Raw genomic sequence first — 20378 nt, 5'->3', positions numbered from 1 at the left:
GGCCCACATCTATACAATAATTAACCTAGAATTCACATGTTCACAATATATGTATCTCCAAAAATTTGAAAAAAAATTTTAAAAGGGTCTAGAGGAGAAATATGGTAAGGCATGGCATTGCTTTGGTAGAGATAGACCTGGTTTTGTGCAAAACCATAGCTCCCAAAAACTACATAATCTATTTTTGTAGGTATCACGCTGTAAGACATATGAGTTCTAATTTCTGCATTTCTAACATTTGTTCTTCAGAATCTAATGGGAGCATGGTAAACTCCAGGTCTGCGTATATAGAAAGGTCTCATCTCAATGCTCTCTCTTTTAAATAATTCTTTAAAGCTGATTAGGACAGAGGTCCATTATACGTCGGAAATCGAATACATGCATTTTTATCCACTCCCTCCAATCATCTTTGTCAAATGGCTTAAGGAACAAAAGACACAAATTCACAAGGTCAGACAGTTAGGAGACAAGACACCAGACGAGTGATGTCAACGAAAAGCATGTGGTGTCAACGAAAAGCATGTGGTCTAGTGGTCACTGAGAAAGAAGAAGTTGGAAACTTATGGGCCACCAGGGAGGAGAGCCACTGAGAAAGAAGACAAGTCGTGTCACAGAATCTACCCTAAACATATTAAGAATTGGAAGACAAGGCTGAAAGCAGCAGTAACAGTTGAAATTCTGCACAAAAACACACCCTTGGTGTTCCTGGCCACAAAACCAGAGGACGGACTCTCCTGCCTTCCAGGAGGAGGTGGAAGCTGAGCCTCCAGGAAACCTGTATCAGACAGGGCCAGGCTTGGGGCCTTGAGATGCTGCTCAGGGAACCCCATGTGACCCCATCGCCCCATGTGAAGCCAGGCAGAAGGAGTGGGGAGTCCCCTCTGGGTAGAGGGGAAATCCTGCAGATTCTGATATGTGGAGTCCCCCAACAAAAAGCCATCGTGCACCAGTCTACAAGCCCCAGTGCTAACAGACCTTTCAGGACATTTTAATCTATCAAAAATATACGCTCAGCTAAGAAATGCCCCATGTTTATACCCACACACACACAAGAGCAGGATGCTATTTTAGAAGACTATTCAGAGAATAAGATTGACCTTAGAAATTAAAAATATGATGGTAGAAATGGAAATTTCAAAGGAAGAGCTGTAAGATAAAGTCAGGAGACTTCCCAGGAAGTAGAAGATACTAGAACAAAGCAGCTGGTCTCAGTTGCCAGTCACTGCTCTTCCAAGAGGGGCGGTTGGGCAAGGAGGCATACGATTCACAGACAATTGAGACACAGAGACGTCCTCCTGTACATATGCTCATCAGAAGGGATCAGGGTGATGTTCTGAGATCTATATGTAAACGGGAAACAAGACATAGTTAGCCCAAGAAGAAAATAGTAGTGATATGGTTCTCTTCTTTTAAAGGTGTCTGAAAGCCTAAAGGTCAAGGAAGAAATGTTGAATAAGAGAGATGTGCTTTTCTTTACACTGAAATACAAAATTAGACTTGAAATACCAACTGGAAATCGGAATTATTTTTACTCCTTCCCGTCTCCTGTGCTTAGAGGACAGTTCCCACAAACATGAAGCAAGAGGGGCCCTGGCTGGTGACATTCATCAGAACGTCACTCTCCAGAAGGTCTCCTATCCCAGGGCAAGTGGCCTTCACTGGTTGTGAGCCATAATGAAACAAAAGCACCAAAGACCATTTATCTGCAGAGCGCACATCGATGCGAGGAGTACAAGGAGATGGCGACAGAATTAAAACACCAGCTCTCGGATTCCAGATCAATATGCGGCTGTTATTTCCTAGCCGAACCTTCAGGATGGATTCCGGCTAATGTGCCTCACATTTCCCCCCAACCCCACAAGTTGGTTCTTCTAATCTCAGTTGCTTTGAACTCCCTCTGCCCCATGGCCCCACGGATGGGTGGCCCTTGTCACCCTCTAGTCCACGCAACCCCCAGAGACCCTGAAAACCACAGGACGGCGCTGCCCTACTCTTGAAGAGAAAGAAAACACGCTCTTCTTGCAAAGAGAGCTGCTCTCTGCAAACGGTTCCAGTGCGCAGGGCGGGGACCCATTTGTACTTTTATACATTTTTATGTCACTGAGCTCATAGCGTGCAACTCCTCCCATAGAAGCTCTCAAGTTCATTTTCCCACAACAAATGCTAAACGATTCATCTTTGCCGCCTGTGCACCCCCAGAAGCCAATCCTGAGAGGAGGAGGGAGGGCGGATGCGAGTGCCTGTCTCGTCCATCCCTGGGGCCTCTCATCCCCAGTATAGGAATGAATGCTCTCTCTCGGGCTGACCACTGGGCCAACAGGCGGTCAGCAAGCCCTGCCCTCCCTGTGCCCGGAGTGGGCAAACCCAGACCGGCAGGACGTTAGAGCCCCCCACTTCCACAGCTGGGAGAGGCGCCTGGAGGAGGGGGTACCACACTCACAGGCGGTCTGGGTCGTTTGCTCAGGGCTTGGCAGACAAATCCACACCTCCCAAGTTTTGTCCCTTCTGGGCCCCCTTTAGTGTCCTTTCAGCTTGCACCCAGGCTCCCCTTGCTTCCAAGCTGAGAAAATCAGCCCTCTGGAATCACACTAGCCCCCAGAGGCCCTTCCCCTGTAGGCACCATGGCTCTTAACTCTCTGTGAGTGAGGGGCCCCTGGGGTACAGGCTTTGGCGAGACCATGTGACTCATGATGAGGCCTCTGCTCTAGGAAGCACATTCTGGGTCTCTCCTTTCATCCCACGCAAGGACTCTGCTCTGAACGCCAGCTCCAGATCCCCAAAGCAACCCAACACAACCTGGAAGGCCCACCCTCAAAATGCCCTTGAGAATGAAAAATTCAAAAGCCATCTGGAAACGATTCCTTTCAACTCATCATCTTCCACAGATAACTCGGGCTTAAAATACCAGCTTTTCTGAATAGTTAAGGCAGCCTACTCAAATTTAGACTGAACAATTCATCCCTTCAGCCAAACTATGCTCCGTGTTTCTTTTCTTTTTACATTTCCCTTCTCGAAGTTTCTTTTTCTCTGTCATCTATGTGACAGGAAAAAAAGAAAAAAGAAAAAAAAAAGGAAAGGCAAAATTTAAGTCTGTCTCAGAAAACACAATATTCTCAACAAAGAACTGCTTCAAATCACCTTCTGTGGCCCGTGGCTTTGCGCGATTCCAGAAATGACCTTAGGGGGCGACTGCAGTTCCCCCGCTGGCCACCAGGGGAAGGCCCTGCTCTAGGATTGTGAGGGAGCCTGCCTCTGGGAGACAAGGCGCTTTTCCTGACTCTCCCGCCTTTGTGAGTTCGTGAGTTCCTCTTCCTGCAGGAACCCCGTTCACCCTGTGACACATACCCAAGAGGGAAGCGCCACTGAGTCAGGCCTCAAGCACGCAAAAACATACAGGGTTAAATCAGGAAAAGCTGAAAGCCCGACTGAGTGAAGAAAGTCGACCGTGAGGAAAGAGAGGACAAGGTGGGGGAGGCCGCAGCTGCCCACTGTTCTCTAAAAGGCAATTTTATTTTTAGTGGGCTTACAGGGACGGAAGGAAACTCCTCTCTGCCGATATTTTTCCGTTTCACAAGATTATGAGACTTTCAGAGTCCATCTTGTCCAGGCTCCTAGTTTTTCAAAAGAGGAAGCTGTGGGACTTCCTCAGGGTCACACAGCTGGCTGATCGAGTCAGAACCCAATTTTCTGACTTCCGGTGAGATCCTCTTAAGGTGCTCGCCAGGTTAAATCAATCTCCTTGCCAAATGTAAATTTCTTCCCCCCAAAAGTCCGTCTTCTAGAACTCCCAAGGAGTATTTGTATTCCTGGATCACTGCCTTCCATTGTAGCATCCTGTGTCCTTGAAAGAGATCTGCTGGGGTATTGCCTGTAATGAAAGGCAGACATACTACCAGCTACTGGAAAGGGACTAGAATAAAACAAATTCTGATTCCACAAACCAGGAAGAAAGTTCAGTAGAATCATCCCTGGGGGGTAATCAATGTGTTATTGTATTCTCATTTGTGTGGTTGGTATCAAACCCACGCTGAGGCCCAGCGATCGGTTCCATCTACTCACAGGAAAATGGATGCCTTCAGTGATATGCCTTCCATATAAGTCACTATCTGGGGCTAAGAACGCAATCCTCTGAGAACCACCACTTACTCTGACATGACAATATCTGCTATTTGAACGGTCACATTTATTAATCACGTGTAAATCTGTGATTATGAAATCACAAACCGCAGACTTGCAGCTGCTATCCTCAAACACAAGGCATCCCTTGGTTCCCTCGTGGACACTGTGACGGGCTTCAGGGAGGTGCTCCTACCTCTCAACATAAAGAACGACAGGTCCTAGGCAAATATACCACCCCTACCTCACCTGTTTTCATGGAAGACATCACTCATCAGTTGAGAATATAAACCTTTGCGATTCAGCTCTGCAGACAGTCGGTATGACTCAAGCATTGTGTGTTCCCAGAACAAATGACCATCCTTTACCACTGCCTTACTCTTCCCAACAGTCATCATGCTTCTACCATCTCCTCCTCTTGAAACTCACAGAGCACATTATAAGCCAAAGTGCTTCCTGTGGAAAGGAAATGACAAGCTAGACCAAGAATCACAGACTCAGGAATTCCATTCCTAGGAATGTAGTTAAAAGAAGAAAAAAAAATAATAAGCACAAAAGTTCATGGAAGTATTATTTACAGAAATCAGAAATGGCCCCCCAAAACCACTATAAATTAAATAACTTGTGGCACAGACAGGAATCTCTTAAGCTTCAATTTCATGCCAATCAAAATGTCAAAGAAGCAGAAGATGATTTGCCCATCATGTGAACTATGGAAATGATCATTTCAGCATCTGTCTCTGGTCTAGGAATCTGAGACAACCCACATGACAAGAGGTTTTTTCCAGGCATCCACTAATTTGAGTGTTTAGACTTATGCACTTCTGAAAAGTCTTAAGTGCTTACACATTGATAAGGAGTTAAGTTAGGAATTTAGGAGGACCGTGGAGACCAGCCAGATTTTATGGATGGAGGAAAACAATAAAGAGAGACACTGGCAGAACCATGGGATGGTGAGTGGCTTGATCTTCAAACCCCAAAGTACAGAAAGCTGAGAACACTGCAGAGTCTGACCCAGTGGAGTAAAGGTCTCTTCAAGGACACTGGACATGCCCTTCCGCATGCACGAGATGGCCTTGTGGAGATAACAGCAGGCACAGGTGAAGAGCAGTGACTAGTGATTTGGGACAGTGTTGTGTGTGCCTGCTTATTAGTTCCACTTGGGAGTAGATGGGGAAGAAACGTCTAGAGGAAGTGTGTCCTGCTGTTGAAGAGATGAGGTCATGGAAGAGATGATTTCTGTTTCCTGTGGATATAGGGTGCCTGGGTCAGGACCTCACCACCACGCCCTGTGTCAGCTGGCCAGGTCTCCGCCACCCCGGCCAGGACTCCTCAATGGCACCACCTGTCCTTCCCCAAACCCTGGAACCACCCAGAAGAGAAAGCAGAACAGTAGTGACCTAAATGAATACATTCTGTCAAGCATATTCCAATCCTAGAAGCTCTGCAGTCTGCACCTAATTCGGAAGAAACCCCACAGAAAGGTGGCACAAATTCCATATTAACCCACCAAGTATCTTCTTTTTAAAGCTTTGGCTAAGGGGGAGAAGATACACACCCCCATTCCACTCCTTGGCTTGGAATTTATGACAAAGCAACGGGCAGAATATTCCAATCACACAGTCGAGCCGTTGCTTCTGAGGGACCTCAATTGGCCAGACTAAGGAATCAAGGTCAAAACACCGCACGTCACCCCCCAGAGCTGCCAGTAAGCTCCGTGGAGAACTCCCAGCATCACCTCGGTTCTGTCTCTGCAACACCCTTTCCACAGGGGAACTGAAGTACTTTGTTCCTGGATGACATTTAAAGGCTTATTGGAATTACAGACTTAATGGGCCTGTTTACCCCTGAGCCCAAAATATCTTTGGCACTGAAATGAAAAGAGTTCAATATTTACAAATCACAGTTACCACTACCAAAAAAAAAATAATAATAAGTGCCGTGAAAGCAAAAAACATGATTAAATTTGAATCTATAATGTCTTTGTTTTATTATCACGCATTCTACAAGATTTCCTTCGGTGGGGTGAGACCACTGTCCAAACAGAATAAATTTCAGCCTTCACGCTCCGTTCTGGGAAAAATTTGAACTAGCAAGGCAAGAAAATCCAACTGTAGACATCTCACTGTATTTAGGAAAGCACGCCACAAAATTATTTGAGGAAAATCCAATATAAATTAAAAGCCCCTGAGCATTCCCACAGACAACTTTGCTGTGCCTTTGTCATGGTTATTTTGAAACATGTCAATGGTGTGCATTAAAACAAATGTCTCAAAATCAATATACAAAGGGAACCTAACTACGTATGTGACAAAAGGAAACTGAATTGTCTCATATTGAAAAAGGTGGGTTCTGCACCGAGTCTGACAGTCACTCTTTTCTCTATCTACCTCATGGGGACAAAAATGCTTAGAGACATTTTAAGCATGTAAATAGCATAAGTGCGTTTTTAGAAAGATTTTATTTATTTACTTGAGAAAGAGAGAGAGAAGCATGAGCAGGGGGAGGGGCAGAGGGAGAAGCAGGATCCCCGCTGAGCAGGGAGCTGGACAGAACTAGGGCTTGATCCCAGGATCCCAGGATCATGACCTGAGCCAAAAGCAGACACTTTAACCGACTGAGCCACCCAGGTGCCCCAACAGCATAAATGAATTCATGTATGTAAACCAATGCCCCTTGGGTAGTAATGAACAAAGCCTGTAAACATCCACAGTTCTCTAGATGTATATGAGAATAATGTGAAGTCCACATACAGGGAATAAGAGGTCATTGTTTGGAGTGCAAAAGGTGACCAAGAAATATATAAAAATATCCCCCAGGGTAGAAAGAAATAAGCAGAAATGAGGAGCGGGAAAGCCACAAGAAGGAGATAATTAAATGGCTCCAAAGGGAACAGAAACACATGTATTCACTTACTCTCTCTCACTGAGTCCTCACAATAGCCCTTTGTAAAGCAGAGGACAGAAGGCATTGTCCACAGTTCCCATGTAAGGAAACCATGGTCTATGGTCCTAAAACTAGTTAAAGCATCATCAAGGTTCAGACATCCCCTTCCTCACACCCAGGGCTCTATTCACCAGCCAAACCAACTCTCTCCAGAAGACATGCCTCCATCCTCATCCACTGCCTGTTCCGTCAGCAATATGCAAGGACGGGAGATGAGAAAATTAAGCCCAATTCCTGCAGTCAGGACACTTAGGCTCAGACCTAAACTTCACAACCGAATCAAAGACAGGAGGTTAGAGTGATCGCACCGAGGTCATTGTTCAGAAAATGGCCGATACATCAGATGCACGACCAATGGCCATCTTCCAACAACGCATTTGCTGGCTCATCATTTGAAATTCAGAGAGCATTTTTCTGTTTAAATAATTCTGTAAATAAATAATGATTATTTCCCAAACTTGCCACTGAACTATAGCACTCTACTTTGGAGGAATCTGATCTCTGTTTATATCTAGAGGGTAACTTACTGTTTCCATGGGAAAACTTACTCTAATTTCCAACTGGGGATTGTAGCCAGTGAGAACCAGATGCTCAGGCTTTCAGTGCAAGCAGAACACCCTGGGAGACTAAAGAGATCTTTGTTGAACAAATGGTCTAGCAGATTTGGACTCCGGCAATATTGCCAATAGCACAAATCTTCCATAGGAACAGAAGCGAGCAAAATAGTAATATGGACAATAAGAAAAGCTGACATTTACTGAGCACATAAAAAGGTCCAGGCACCAAGGTAGGCATTCCCTATGGAAAGTATCCGTTATTATCTCTCTGAGTATTGCTTCTACTCTGTTCTCTCTTCTCTCCTTCTGGGATGCTAGATATGCTCATACACAACTTTTTCACCTTTTTCTATATACCTCTTATATTCTTTTCTCTATTTTCCATATTTCTCTATTTTCCATATTCAATATCAGTTTGGAGATCTTCTGATCTAATTTCTAGTTCTTTGTACCCATGTATGTAACCTGATAGTAATCCCATTTATTGATCAGTTATTGTATTTTTTGTCATAAAATTTTCCTTTTTTAGTTTTCAGTTGCTTGCTAAATCTTGGGATTGTGATTTTATTTCCTTGAACATATTAAACATATTTATATTTTACATATTTTAAAGTCCACATCTGATCATTCCTTTATCCACGTCCTCTGTAGGTCTGTTTCTATTGTCTGTGGAAATGTTAAACGGCCTTTTCTCCTCCTATCTCCGGTCACATTGGATTAAACCTTAGCATCCTCCCGTTATAGGAAAGAATTGCAGGAACCAGAATAAGGTACGGACGTGGGTGTTGAGGCTAAGACTCCACCCAGGATCTTCTATGATTCTTAGGTAAGTGTTTAATTTTTTTTTTTTTAAGATTTTATTTATCTGACAGAGAGAGAGATCACAAGTAGACAGAGCAGCAGGCAGAGAGGGGAAAGCAGGCTCCATGCCGAGCAGAAAACCTGATACGGGGCTCGATCCCAGGACCCTGAGATCATGACCTGAGCTGACGGCAGAGTCTTAACCCACTGAGCCACCCAGGCGCCCCTTAGGTAAGTGTTTAAAAAGAAGAGATGGTCATGCTTCTGGGACATCATCCAACCCCAAAGAAACCAATGCTAGGAAGAAAATATTTATGGTATTTAAAACTGCCATCCCCTTTCTACTGTTGTTAAATTTGTCTCTCGCTCTTCCAGGGTTGGCAGATCTTGTGGATTCTGAAGTTTAGACATCTTTCAGGCACGGATGTTCTGGTCCCAGTGGTGGAGTGGAGTGCCTGTTGGAGTCTCAGGGAAGCCAAAGACATGGCCGTAGTGGAGATAGGAAAGAAGAGTACCAGGGCCTCCGTCCCTCTACTCCCCCAGCTCCTAAAGCAGTCCTCTCGGTCACCATCTCTCCTCCTGCCTTACTTCGCAGATAAGCTGAAGAAGGAAGACACTCTTTCAAAGAGGAAGGGCAGTTCCCTAGTTCCTTTACTTTTGTTATTCTTATAACAGACCCCCTGCTTCTTGGCATATCTCAGAGAGCAGTTTGTCCTCGTGTACAAATTCTGGGCAGCTAAGCAGAAATTTCAGTTTATCTAATGAATCTTAGAAGGTGTGACCTTAACCACTTAAATTAAAAAAAAAAAAAAGTTAACACAATCTTTTACTTAAATTGTACTTCCTGCCCAAGGAGCCAACTGTCTCTTGTCCACCTTTCTTTCCTCATGAGCGACCTATGTGTGGGCTCTCAGGTGGGCAAGACAGTCACTGGACAAATGACAATGACATAGGCTCCCCTCTTCATAGAGGGACAATACACTGATCTCATGAAATACTTGGGCTACACAGGCACCAAGCACCAAACATCAGATTTTATTATATTCTGGAATTTTTCTGACAAAACACTCACTATTTGCTGTTCCCAATTTGCAGAGCTCACAAATAAAGATAAGTAATGGTCATAATTGTAGTAGCCAGCTTCTAAAATCGTTCCCAATGATCTCCATCCCCCCTCTTTTGCCCCCATATTTGGTTCCCTGTATGTGGTCTGGACCTAATGATTTGCTTTGAAAAAACAAAATATGAAAAAAAAAAAAAAAGACAGTCATTCCTGGGGTTAGGTTACAAAAATTGCCCTCTTTCTGACACTCCTGAGGAAGCAAGCCACCACTCCTGGGGGGACCATGACACAGGAACTGAAAGAGGATTGAGCCCACAGCGGCTGCCAAAGCCTCAGAGCAGGTCTGCAGGGGGTCTCGGGGCCAGGAACCACCAACGGAGCTTGGAAGAAGACCCTGCCCCCGTCCCATTCCAAGGTGACTACAGCCCCAGCTGAAACCTGACTGCAGCCTTCTAAGCGACCCTGAGCTGGAGGACCCATGAAGCTGAGCCCAGATTCCTGACCCACAAAATGATGAGATAATCAGTGCATGCTGTCTCAAGCTGTTAAATTTTGGTGCAACTTGTTACACGGCAGTGGACAGCTAAGACAGAATTAGCAGACTGCATATATTAAGCACAGACTCTGAACCAAATTTATTTCATCCAAGCAGCAACCCTGATGAAGGAGAGCTATGCCTCCTTCGCAGAGTGGGAAGTGAAAGTTGAGGGCAGGTCAGGAGTATGAGAGGGTGTCTCAGACACATGATGACAGCAAAGCTACACGGGACTCACGAGGCTCTGCCCCGAGAGGAGCGATTCCGAGTCCTCCTCCAGGAGCCCAGTCTCAGGCCCGTGAGAGAGAGAAAGATACTGCATGACTTTAATTGACAAAGCCTATTTTTAGCATGACTTAAGCCACAACAGTAAATCCAAAGTCAGCAAATACAGTTATGGGAGATAAAGACCTACAATGTAAAGCAATAATTCAATCTCAAGGGTAAACCTCTAGGGAAAAGATCGCAGCATGGAAAATCAGAAAGCAGAGAATGGGAGCTTTCAGAATTTGCTTTTAAGATCTCATTCTAGACATTTCAGAGTTGCTTTGAGCAACCATTCACACAGCTCCCTGTGTAGGGCTGCATTATTTTATTGAGTGCCCTTTCATGTCATTAGAAATGTTCTCCTTCATTTAGGATCATTTCCACACAGTGAGTCAGCAGGGACTCAGCACCAGTGGGTGGGGCGGGAGCTGTTTCGGTTCTTCCCCTCTTCCTCCATCCACACGCCCTCACTATTGTCCTTAGGAGCCATAACAAGACACTTGAGGGGAAGTGTAGGAATGTTCTCCTACCCAACCGTCAGACCAAGGCCTCGATGGTTGGTGCTCAAGAGTGGGAAGACCGAGGGAAAAAGGAAGTGTGAAGGACACATCCGGGGGCCTGGTTTCCTCATTTCTGGGCCTTCAGAACATGACTGTTCTGAAGAACGGCTCATTAAATCAATCCTAAATCTCTGTGGAGAAAATGTGTAATGGTAAGTCTCAGATAAAAGGCAAGGCAAATATAGGCACAACCTCCCCTCTCCAGTCAGGGGGCTTCTCTTTCTCTCTCACACACACACACGTGTGCATGCACACACACACACGCACACACACTATCTTAACAGCAGACACGTCAACACTTCAGAGCACACCAGAGCTGCAGCACCCGAAGACCGGCCAAGGAACTATGTCCTTGTCAGAATCTGATGGCCTTGTGTTATTTTCCCTACCTCTGTATGTAACCAGGCCAAAGTCAAGTTGCAGCTCGGTGAGGGCACAGCTGTAATCTGAAAGAGTGAGCCTCTCCTCTCTGCCCAGAGCCACTTGACCCCAGATGAGCACATTGTCTCTTCACTCCTGTCACCCTTTTGCGGCATGAGTCATGAGTGTCAAGCATCTGACACCCCCAAAATCACACATTACCTTTGCGAGTAGGTAAGCGTTTTCTGGTGAGAAGGTCCCTCATCAGATTCTCACTGTTATTTATGACCTAAATATTCGTAAGTTCTGCTGAATCCATAGATGCCCCCCAACTCCCTGCCATTTTGAACACTGAGCATCTCCGTTTCAGGCTATGCCCCTCTCCTTCTCTGAATGCCTGTATTCAAGGCAACACTGGATCCAGAACGTAGAAAGAACAAAGCTACCACTGATTGTCCATCTCAAATCTGCACACTGCTTGATTTCAAGACCAGTGCTGCTTAATCTTCTACCACCTTGCTTCCTCTTCCCACCCACCCAAACAATCTGGTGATCTCTGAAGATGTTGTAAGGTGCACTGTCCTAAGGTCCAACCCCCCATGCTCCACTTTCAAAGCAGAGGTCCTACCAGTGGTGGGTCAACTGGTCAGCCCCACGGGGGCTGGATGAACCATTCACACACACACACACACACACACACACACATACACAGAGTGGTGGTCAACTGGTCAACCCCACAGGGGAATGGATGAACCATTCACACAGACACACACACACACACACACACAGTGGTGGTCAACTGGTCAATCCATGGGGAAATGGATGAACCATTCACACATACACACACACACACACACACACACAGAGTGGTGGTCAACTGGTCAACCCCACAGGGGAATGGATGAACCATTCACACACACACACACACACACACACACACACACACAGAGTGGTGGTCAACTGGTCAACCCCACAGGGGAATAAATGAACCATTCACACACGCACCCACACACACACACACACACAAGCATGCATGCATGCTCACACACACAGCTTAGAACCTAGAATCAGAAAGGCCAGCCCTTATCACCTGTATGACATCAGGAAGGGAAGAAATGGTGCTTGCTGGTAAGTCCCAACCAGATCATCTGTCCCTACCCACTCCACCCGGCCCCACCCCGAACTCCTGGTCCACGGAAGAAGAGACAAGTAAACTGGAGAGTATCACATACCGTACATGGTAAGTGCTCGGATGAGGAACCAAAGGGACATCGAACCCACATTTGAGAGCTCAGGGAAGGCTTTCTGGAGGCAGGGACATTAAGTCTGAAACCAAAAGGATGCATCGCCAGGCAAGTCAGGGAGTAGGATTGGAGAACGGAGGAAGAGAGGTGGGGGAGCTGAGTTCTAGCAACAGGAGCAGAGAAGGGAGAAAGTAAGTTTGTCCAAAAGCTGAATTTAGTGGAGGTTTGAGGGTTTTTTTCCCCCTGGAAGGCAAAGATGCCAGCAGCTCCCATGACCATGTGGATGGAGAGCCCAGGGACTAGCAGAAGCCCCTTCTGCCCCTTCCTCTGGCCTTTCCTGCCCATCCTGCTCTGACTACAACCCAGTCGGAAGCTTAAGGAAGGTCTCTAATCCAGAGGCTCTAGCGCCGTGCTTCTGATATTCTCACACATTTTTCCGCAGGGGACCTGAAGAACATGTGTGCCCGTGACAAACGCACCGTACACCTGCACCCATGCATGCGTGTGTACAAACGTGCACATCGGCACACGCATGCGTACATGCATCCACACCCCACACAGGCTCTGTTACACCTGTCTGCTCTGCCAGTGCTGGACCATCCTACTGGCTAAAGCAGGGATGACATTTCCCAGGATCCCTTTCTCCATAGGGTTGTGAGTTCAAACTGGCCAAAAGGGGAATTTGCCAGAAGCGGAGAATTGCTGTTGCACCACTGAAGGTCTTCAGCACACAGGTGGAAAAAGATTCCCAGCAGAGCTCACTTCTGTACCCACCTCTTCTCCTGCCTGTGGCCCCAAGGCCTCCCACCAGATGCAGGCGAGAGGCAGCAGCTGTCCACAGACAGCGAGCTGTGGGCCACTTGCTGTTGGCTGTGTCAGCTTCTCAGAGTTTCTGTGACAGCCCCTCCCGATCACCATGCTGTCACTTCTCTGCTTCGAGTGGTTTCCTCTGATTTTCAAGCTCCTTCTTCCAGGTATCGGTATCAAGTGTGACAACCACCATGAATCCTTTCCACAACACAGTAGCTCTGCGTCCCTGAAGGAACACTTCAGTTAATGCCTCAGTTAACCTTTAAGTTAATGCTGACACACCCACCAGAAAGAAGTACCTGGAAACAGGTGCAGGAGAATGCAAGCAAATGTTCCACAGGCTGGAGAGAGGTCAGGCCAGCAGGAGCAACATCATGATGATGGAACCACTAGCACAAAGAGCGTCACTCCAGCAGAAGAGACCCCGGGATACTCACAGGCCAAGGACATTGTCCTAACCTCGGTAAGGAGTCCAAAATTTGTCTGAGGACAACCAGTAAAAGCCACCCAGTTGCGGAGCTTGATGAGGACTGGAGGGAAACCCAAGGAGGAAACAAAGGCCATTTAGAAGGCTGCTCTTTCATTGGCTGCATTTTTACTGAGAACCTACTATGTGCCATCATAGGTAATGACTCACAGAGTCTATCATGTCAATGCTAAGACTCTAGAAGACCTTGGCCTGCACCCTAGGTTCAATTCTTCAGGGCAGACAGAAGAAAGAGTTCATACATCCCAAATATAGTCACCTTGAGAAGTCAGCACCCTGGGCCACCTCACTCATATGAATGAACACTCAGCGCTTCTTGGATCACCCTGCCGAGATTTGGTGTAATACAGCCACCAGTAGTGATCCCTTAATCAAGACAGTAGCTGACAGCAAGTATGATTTAATCAAACAAGATGCACACATGCTTACAGGCTGCATTAGCAGCAGCCAGGAAGATGACCGCCTGCTCACAACCAAGCCACCATCCTTATCCTATCATAGTTCCAACAAAAGAACAGTCTGGACCCACGATGTATTAGGAAACATCCTGTACTTATGAAGTTCAAATATATCGAGTCTAGGCCTCAATTAGCACATTTGAGACAGGAAAGGCACTTGCAAGAAAGGAAGGGAGTGTGTCAGAGGAAGGGCGGTTGGCCTTTGGAGTGTGAGCAGAAACACCCCCCATCACTAGCTACTATGCTAGCCTGACTTTCTCATGGCTTAGATTCTGGTTTTGATTCATCTCACTTCCACACGTGCTTAAGAGACTTTCCAAATACAAATAAAAGTCATCGATGCATTACTACCACCCTCACTTTGGGTCTATGCTCTTTGGAGATAAATGCTAAAATAGTATCCTTAGTTTAAAAATGTGACCAGGAAACACGAAACTGCCTACAGCACGGCTTCCTGAAGACTCTACCGCATATAGCAGCCTCTAAGCAGAGGTCAGCAGAAACCCCCACCTCCCTACCATTGCCCAAGCTGCTAAGATCAAAGATGAGGCACCTCTGTTCTATTATCATCCAAATGAGAGAGAGTGAGTGTGTCTGCAGATAAAGACAGACACTCAGATGTGGACAAATTTCCCAGGAATAACCTGAGTGGGTGTGATGTTGATAATAAGCAGGAAAGCCATGGAAATATACTCCAGATGCAATTTGCTCTCCTGGACCGTGTCCTCAACTGCTCCCAGCCAAAGACCAGCCAAAGGTCATGAAGAAAGCAAGTAACTGCCGATCTGCCCTTCACTGCTGTGCTGGATATTAAATTGTGGAGACAACCTCAAGTCCTTAATGCTATGGTACAACTGTGATCTTAAAAAAAAAATAACACCCGCAATCCCTCTGGCATGGAAAACTAATCTAAAACCTTGCCAGAGGGTAAGAAGTTCCCACCGGGGGGGGCGCCTGGGTGGCTCAGGTGGTGAAATGTCTGCCTTCGGCTCAGGCCACGATCACAGGGTCCTGGTATGAAGTCCCACACTGGGCTCTCTACTCAGCAGGGAGCCTTCTTCTTCCCTCCCTGTGCCTGCCACTCCCCCTACTTGTGCTCTTTCTGTGTCAAATAAATAAATAAAATCTTAAAAAAAAAAAAAAGAAGAAGAAGAAGTTCCCACCGACAGAGATTAATATCAAGGGCACTGAAGTGAGCCTGCCCTAAAAAGTCAGTGCTCTGGTCCAGGTAAGTGGAAATTGGCATCGCCAACAAAAATGGTGACTAAGGGAAAATTAAATGGAGGACAGTTAAAGACATCAAGGCAAAAATGGAGCTTCTGGGCTTCCAAGTTCCAAATCACAATATCAATGAGCTTTTAATAATGGTGATCCTGTTATTCATAATGACAATGATGATAGTTGACATTGTGTTAGGCTAGACTCTGTGCTGTTCCCCTGCATCATCTCATTTAATCTTCAACCCAATTCAATGAGAGCTGTGCTATTATCACCCCTCACAGTTGGGAAACAGGCTTAGCAACTGAACAGGCCCATGCCTCAGAAACCCTAGCTCTTGACCTCCATCCCAACCTACTGCCTCTTGATTTAACACCATCTGGGTTCCCAATCCTATGACAAGCCCAGAGATGCAAACAGGTATGATGATCATTCTTCTGCTGCTCTAAGCACCCTGCATGCCTAAGTCATATCCAGCCCTGTGTCAGGCACTGGAGATTCAATAGGATATCTCTCTTTTTAAAAAAGATTTTAATTATTTATTTGAGAGACAGAGAAAGAGAGAGAGAGAGAACACTAGCAGGGTAAGGGTCAGAGGGAGAAGCAGACTCCCGACTGTGCAGTGAGCCCAAGGCAGGGCTAGAGCCCAGGACTCAGGAATCATGACCTGAGCCAAAGGCAGATGCCCAATGAACTGAGCCACCCAGGTGTCCCTCAGAGGGACAGCTCTTATCTCATAAGCGCACAGGTTACACAATGGGAACAAGAAATGGAGGCAGACTTCAAGGCCTTAGCAGCCCAGAAGAGGTGGGCTTTCGTCCTGAATTCATCCTCACGACACAGAGAGACAAGTAATAGTGCACCATACATGGGAACGCTCTAGGGTATGACTTCTCAGAGCCAGTGTTGAGTTCCTTGGCACCCCACAATTCCCCAAAGGCATGATGTGTAAAAATATGCCCTCTGTCAACAGCTCATGAGGAGCCAAAACAATGGCCTCTCTTTACCTTAACCTACACTCTAAAGGCTCTGTGGTTCTTAGAGCAGACTGGGATTTACTACTGAATTTGACCTTCATAGTGACTCTGAGGTCATTATTCCCATTTTATGCATATAGAACTTGAGGACCGGCATAATTCATAGTTACGCTGGAATGGAGTAAGGCCAATTCCAGGCCTCTATGTCCTGGTAATTTCCTTCCCTATCACTAAACCGTCTTCAGGCCACATCTGAGCCCTAAGATGGCAATAAAACCTTATAGAACCTGAGCATGTGGGACCTTCAAACGCTGGGGAAGAACAAGTCCAGAGCTGAGAAACCTCAAAGTGAAGTAACAAGCAGTCTGTAACTTATAAACCAACAACTTAGGTCAACTTTGATATTAAAAAAATAATTTAATACAAATAAGAACAGACAATGGGATAATCTCACAGCACAGGCCACCTTCCTGCTCATGATAATCTAAGGGATCAGTGCGTATTTGAACTTCATATACCAGCACTGCAATCATTGCATGCATCCTTTAATATGTGTATATTTACTTACACCCTGTGTACATGTGCTACTGTACTCAGATATTGCACAGCATAAGAAATGTATACAGAAACACAACTTTAAAAGAATGACATGTCCATCAGGATCTTCTCAATACTATGCCACCAAAGCCCAGAGATCTACTGGATGCTGAAGCTGGTGAACTGATTTCACATTTCTGTTCATCAAAAAAGCCCCACTGACACCACAGAGAGATTTCTAATAACCACAAGCAAACACTTGGGAAGGGAGTCTCAGTGTGTCTTTCCACACAGAGGCCAGGAGATACAAAGAGACAAAGCTTCCGGAAGTTACAACTGTGTCATGTGAGGCAGAAGCTGGGGGCGGCCATCTTTTCTCTCCCTCAGAAGGAAGAAGGAAGGAAGCACCCCGAGACAACACGCTCAGGGCTACTACTAACCGCAGGAGGTTCCTTATCTTCCTGAGGCCTTGGTACAGCAGTGGGTTACCCCATCTGAAGTTACTTACACACACACACACACACACACACACACACACACACACACGGGGAAACATCGCTAAGAACTTTCCAGATAAGCCCTGGTGACCTTACATCATCACCAATCCCCTCTCCACTCGACTCCTTCACTTCTTTGTCACATCGTCACACACAGTTTTTTACACGCACTCGCTCAAGTCAGTTTCTTGCACAAATATTATGTATTACAACCCAACCATAACTTAATAATGTGCTGCTCTATCAAAGTGGCTGGAGAATGATACATCAGAATACTGATTTCTCTTACCCAGAAAGAGTCGACACGCAGAGCCTGGAAAAGACCTCCACCGCCTGATGTCCAGCCATGCCAACAGCGAAGTCACCTGTCTATAGCCGGAGCCTCAGGAGGGCTCACTTGGCCACATTTTAAACCTGAGCGTATTTCACCCACATTGTGGGCCACAGACATGATTGCTATGCATGTACTCAGAATCCAAGTATGAAAAGTGATGTGCCTCATCTAATTTGCCAGTGAATGTTCATTTCTATACTCTAGCTTTATGAAAATACAACCGATTGACTTTATTGAAAAGAGAGAGAAAGAGAGAAGAGGGGTGCCTGGTTGCTTCAGTCAGAAGAGCATGCAATTCTGGATCTCAAGGTCATGAGATGGAGCCGCATATTGAGAGTAGAGATTACATAAATAATTTTTTGTTTAAAGAAACTTGAAAAAAAAATAAATGTGCTAGGAAAAACAGGAGTGAAGTCATCCTCTGGTTTCCATTTGGACTCCGTGCCCGTTCACGTTTTGACTCTGGGGACCAACGATACTCTGCCCCCACTTCCCCCACGGGATTGACTCTCAACCAGGCAGGAAGATTACAGCTCGAATTGAAGCAACCAGGCCAAAAGTTTACAGATAGTAATTTGCTCAGATGAGCCAAAGGAAGTATGTTTCTTCACTTAGTGGTTTGGACAACTCTGGAGATCAAGAAAGATATTTCAGACCTTCTCTGAACTCAGAGCACAAACTTCTGCTCCTCTGTGACCTAACCATATGACCTTAGCAGCTACTTCCTAACTAACTGGGTTTTCTACCTGTAAATCTGGTGCCTTTCCCACAGTGGCACAAAACAGACTCTCCCGAATGTACAATGCTGCCCAGAGTCCCTATTTCATGTGCCTGCCCTCTCCCTCAAAAAGATCAATCTACTTCAGAATGAGTTCCCAGAGTTCCCGAGACTGCCAAGCCTACACTTCTACCACAAGACAGGATCCTTTTCTGTTAAATGGATCTAAATGGCAGACTGTATCTGTGGGGGCCAAGAACGTAGGGTCAGCCAGGACACACAGACGGCAGGAGCATCCTGCCATTTTGCTGACCAAGGGAAAAAAATGGGGAGCTTGATTTTTCTATTACATTTTTTCTTGATTCTTGATCCAAACTAGCTAGCTGTGCGTGCTCCCGTAAGACAGTAGACAGTAGCAGAAAGGCTGGCGGGTGTCACGATGCTATTTTCTTCTTTCTCCACAAAAGCCAAAACATAAATCCCCAGTATTGGGGCCAACATACATCTCCAAAATGTGCCCTCGTGTATTAATGTGCCACAAATTCATAAAGCACCCCCTACCCTCCCCACTCTGACCTGATCAAGTCAAGCCAGTTTGTTGGATGAGTTAGAGGCTACATTTCGATCTGGAGCTCAGTTTGGAGACACAATGGCCTTGTAGGAAGAAAATAAATAGGCAACGGCCCACTAGCCCAAGGGTCAAGCACTTCCTCCGCCCACCCTTTTATTCTGGGGCCTAGTCATACCATCTGGGTGGGTTTCCCTGTGGTGTCCCAAATGAATAACTAGGACCTGCGCCCCCTACAGGTGAGAAGAGCACTCGCTAAAGATTTCTTCTAGTACGCCCATCACACTGTAAAAATTATACACTCTCTTTTCCAGGCCAAGAAATCAAGTCCTGGTAGCCATGCTTGGGAAAAAAAATTTTGGAAATCTTTATCATAATTGGCTTACTCTTCATGGTTATTCCCCAGTTCTTTTAATAGGAGAAAGACAACATTTCGAGAACTCCAATAAAACACAGACCCCAGGGCGCCTGGGTGGCTCAGGTCACAATCTCAGGATCCTGGGATAGAGTCCCACATCGGTATCTCTGCTCAGCAGGGAGCCTGCTTCCCCCACCCCACCCCCACTACCTGTCTCTCTGCCTACTTGTGATTGCTCTCTGTCAAATAAATAAACAAAATCTTTCAAAAAAAAAAAAAAAGAAAAGAAAACACAGACCCCCAAGAGGTCATGGCCTGGAGGGTGAGATAGCAGTGCACATTTCAGAGAACAGTCTGACAAATGGGGAACAGAAAACAATCAAGGAGTAGAATGCATGAAAGCTGTAAATGATGATAAAACCCAGTTCCCAGGATCCTAGGATCAAATCCCACATCAGGCTCCTTGCTCAGCAGGGAGTCTGCCTCTCTCTCTCTGCCTACTGTTTCCTCTGCTGGTGCTCTCTCTCTGACAAATAAATAAATATAATCTTAAAAAAAAAAATCACAAGAACATAGAGAAACCTTCCTTTTTCATTCTGTACCTTCCTGTGTCACTTGAATTTCATAATACAAAGTATTCTTTGTATATATTTTAAATAGGAACAGATATAATCTCGGTGGAGGGATTAGGGTATCTATTTTGTATTCTTCCTTAAACGTTTCTTTTGTTGTTGTTAAGATGTTTTAATTATTTATTTTTGCAAAGGAGAGAGAGAGCGTGAGGGTTCATGTGCACAAGTGGGGTGGGGAAGCAGACGCCATGCCAAGCAGGGAGTGCAATGCGGACTGAATCCCAGGACCCCAAGATCATGACCTGAGCCACCCAGGTGGCCTCCTTAAAATTTTCTTAATAAACATAACATTTTACACTAACATTTCTCCCCATCCTCCTGTCTCACCCTCCACC

The 20378-nt window shown here is 45.8% G+C and overlaps 1 protein-coding gene across 1 annotated transcript in view; it reads right to left on the bottom strand.

Annotated features, from left to right (window-relative positions):
* RAB31 (RAB31, member RAS oncogene family) overlaps positions 1-20378 on the bottom strand; it is a 127287-nt gene that overhangs the window by 71958 nt on the left and 34951 nt on the right. The gene's annotated exons all lie outside the window — the stretch shown is intronic.

The sequence above is a fragment of the Mustela nivalis genome, assembly GCF_964662115.1.
Source record: "Mustela nivalis genome assembly, chromosome: 14".
NCBI lineage: Eukaryota > Metazoa > Chordata > Mammalia > Carnivora > Mustelidae > Mustela > Mustela nivalis.
Note: the sequence above shows the minus strand (reverse complement) of the source record. Positions and strands in the feature narration are given on the sequence as shown.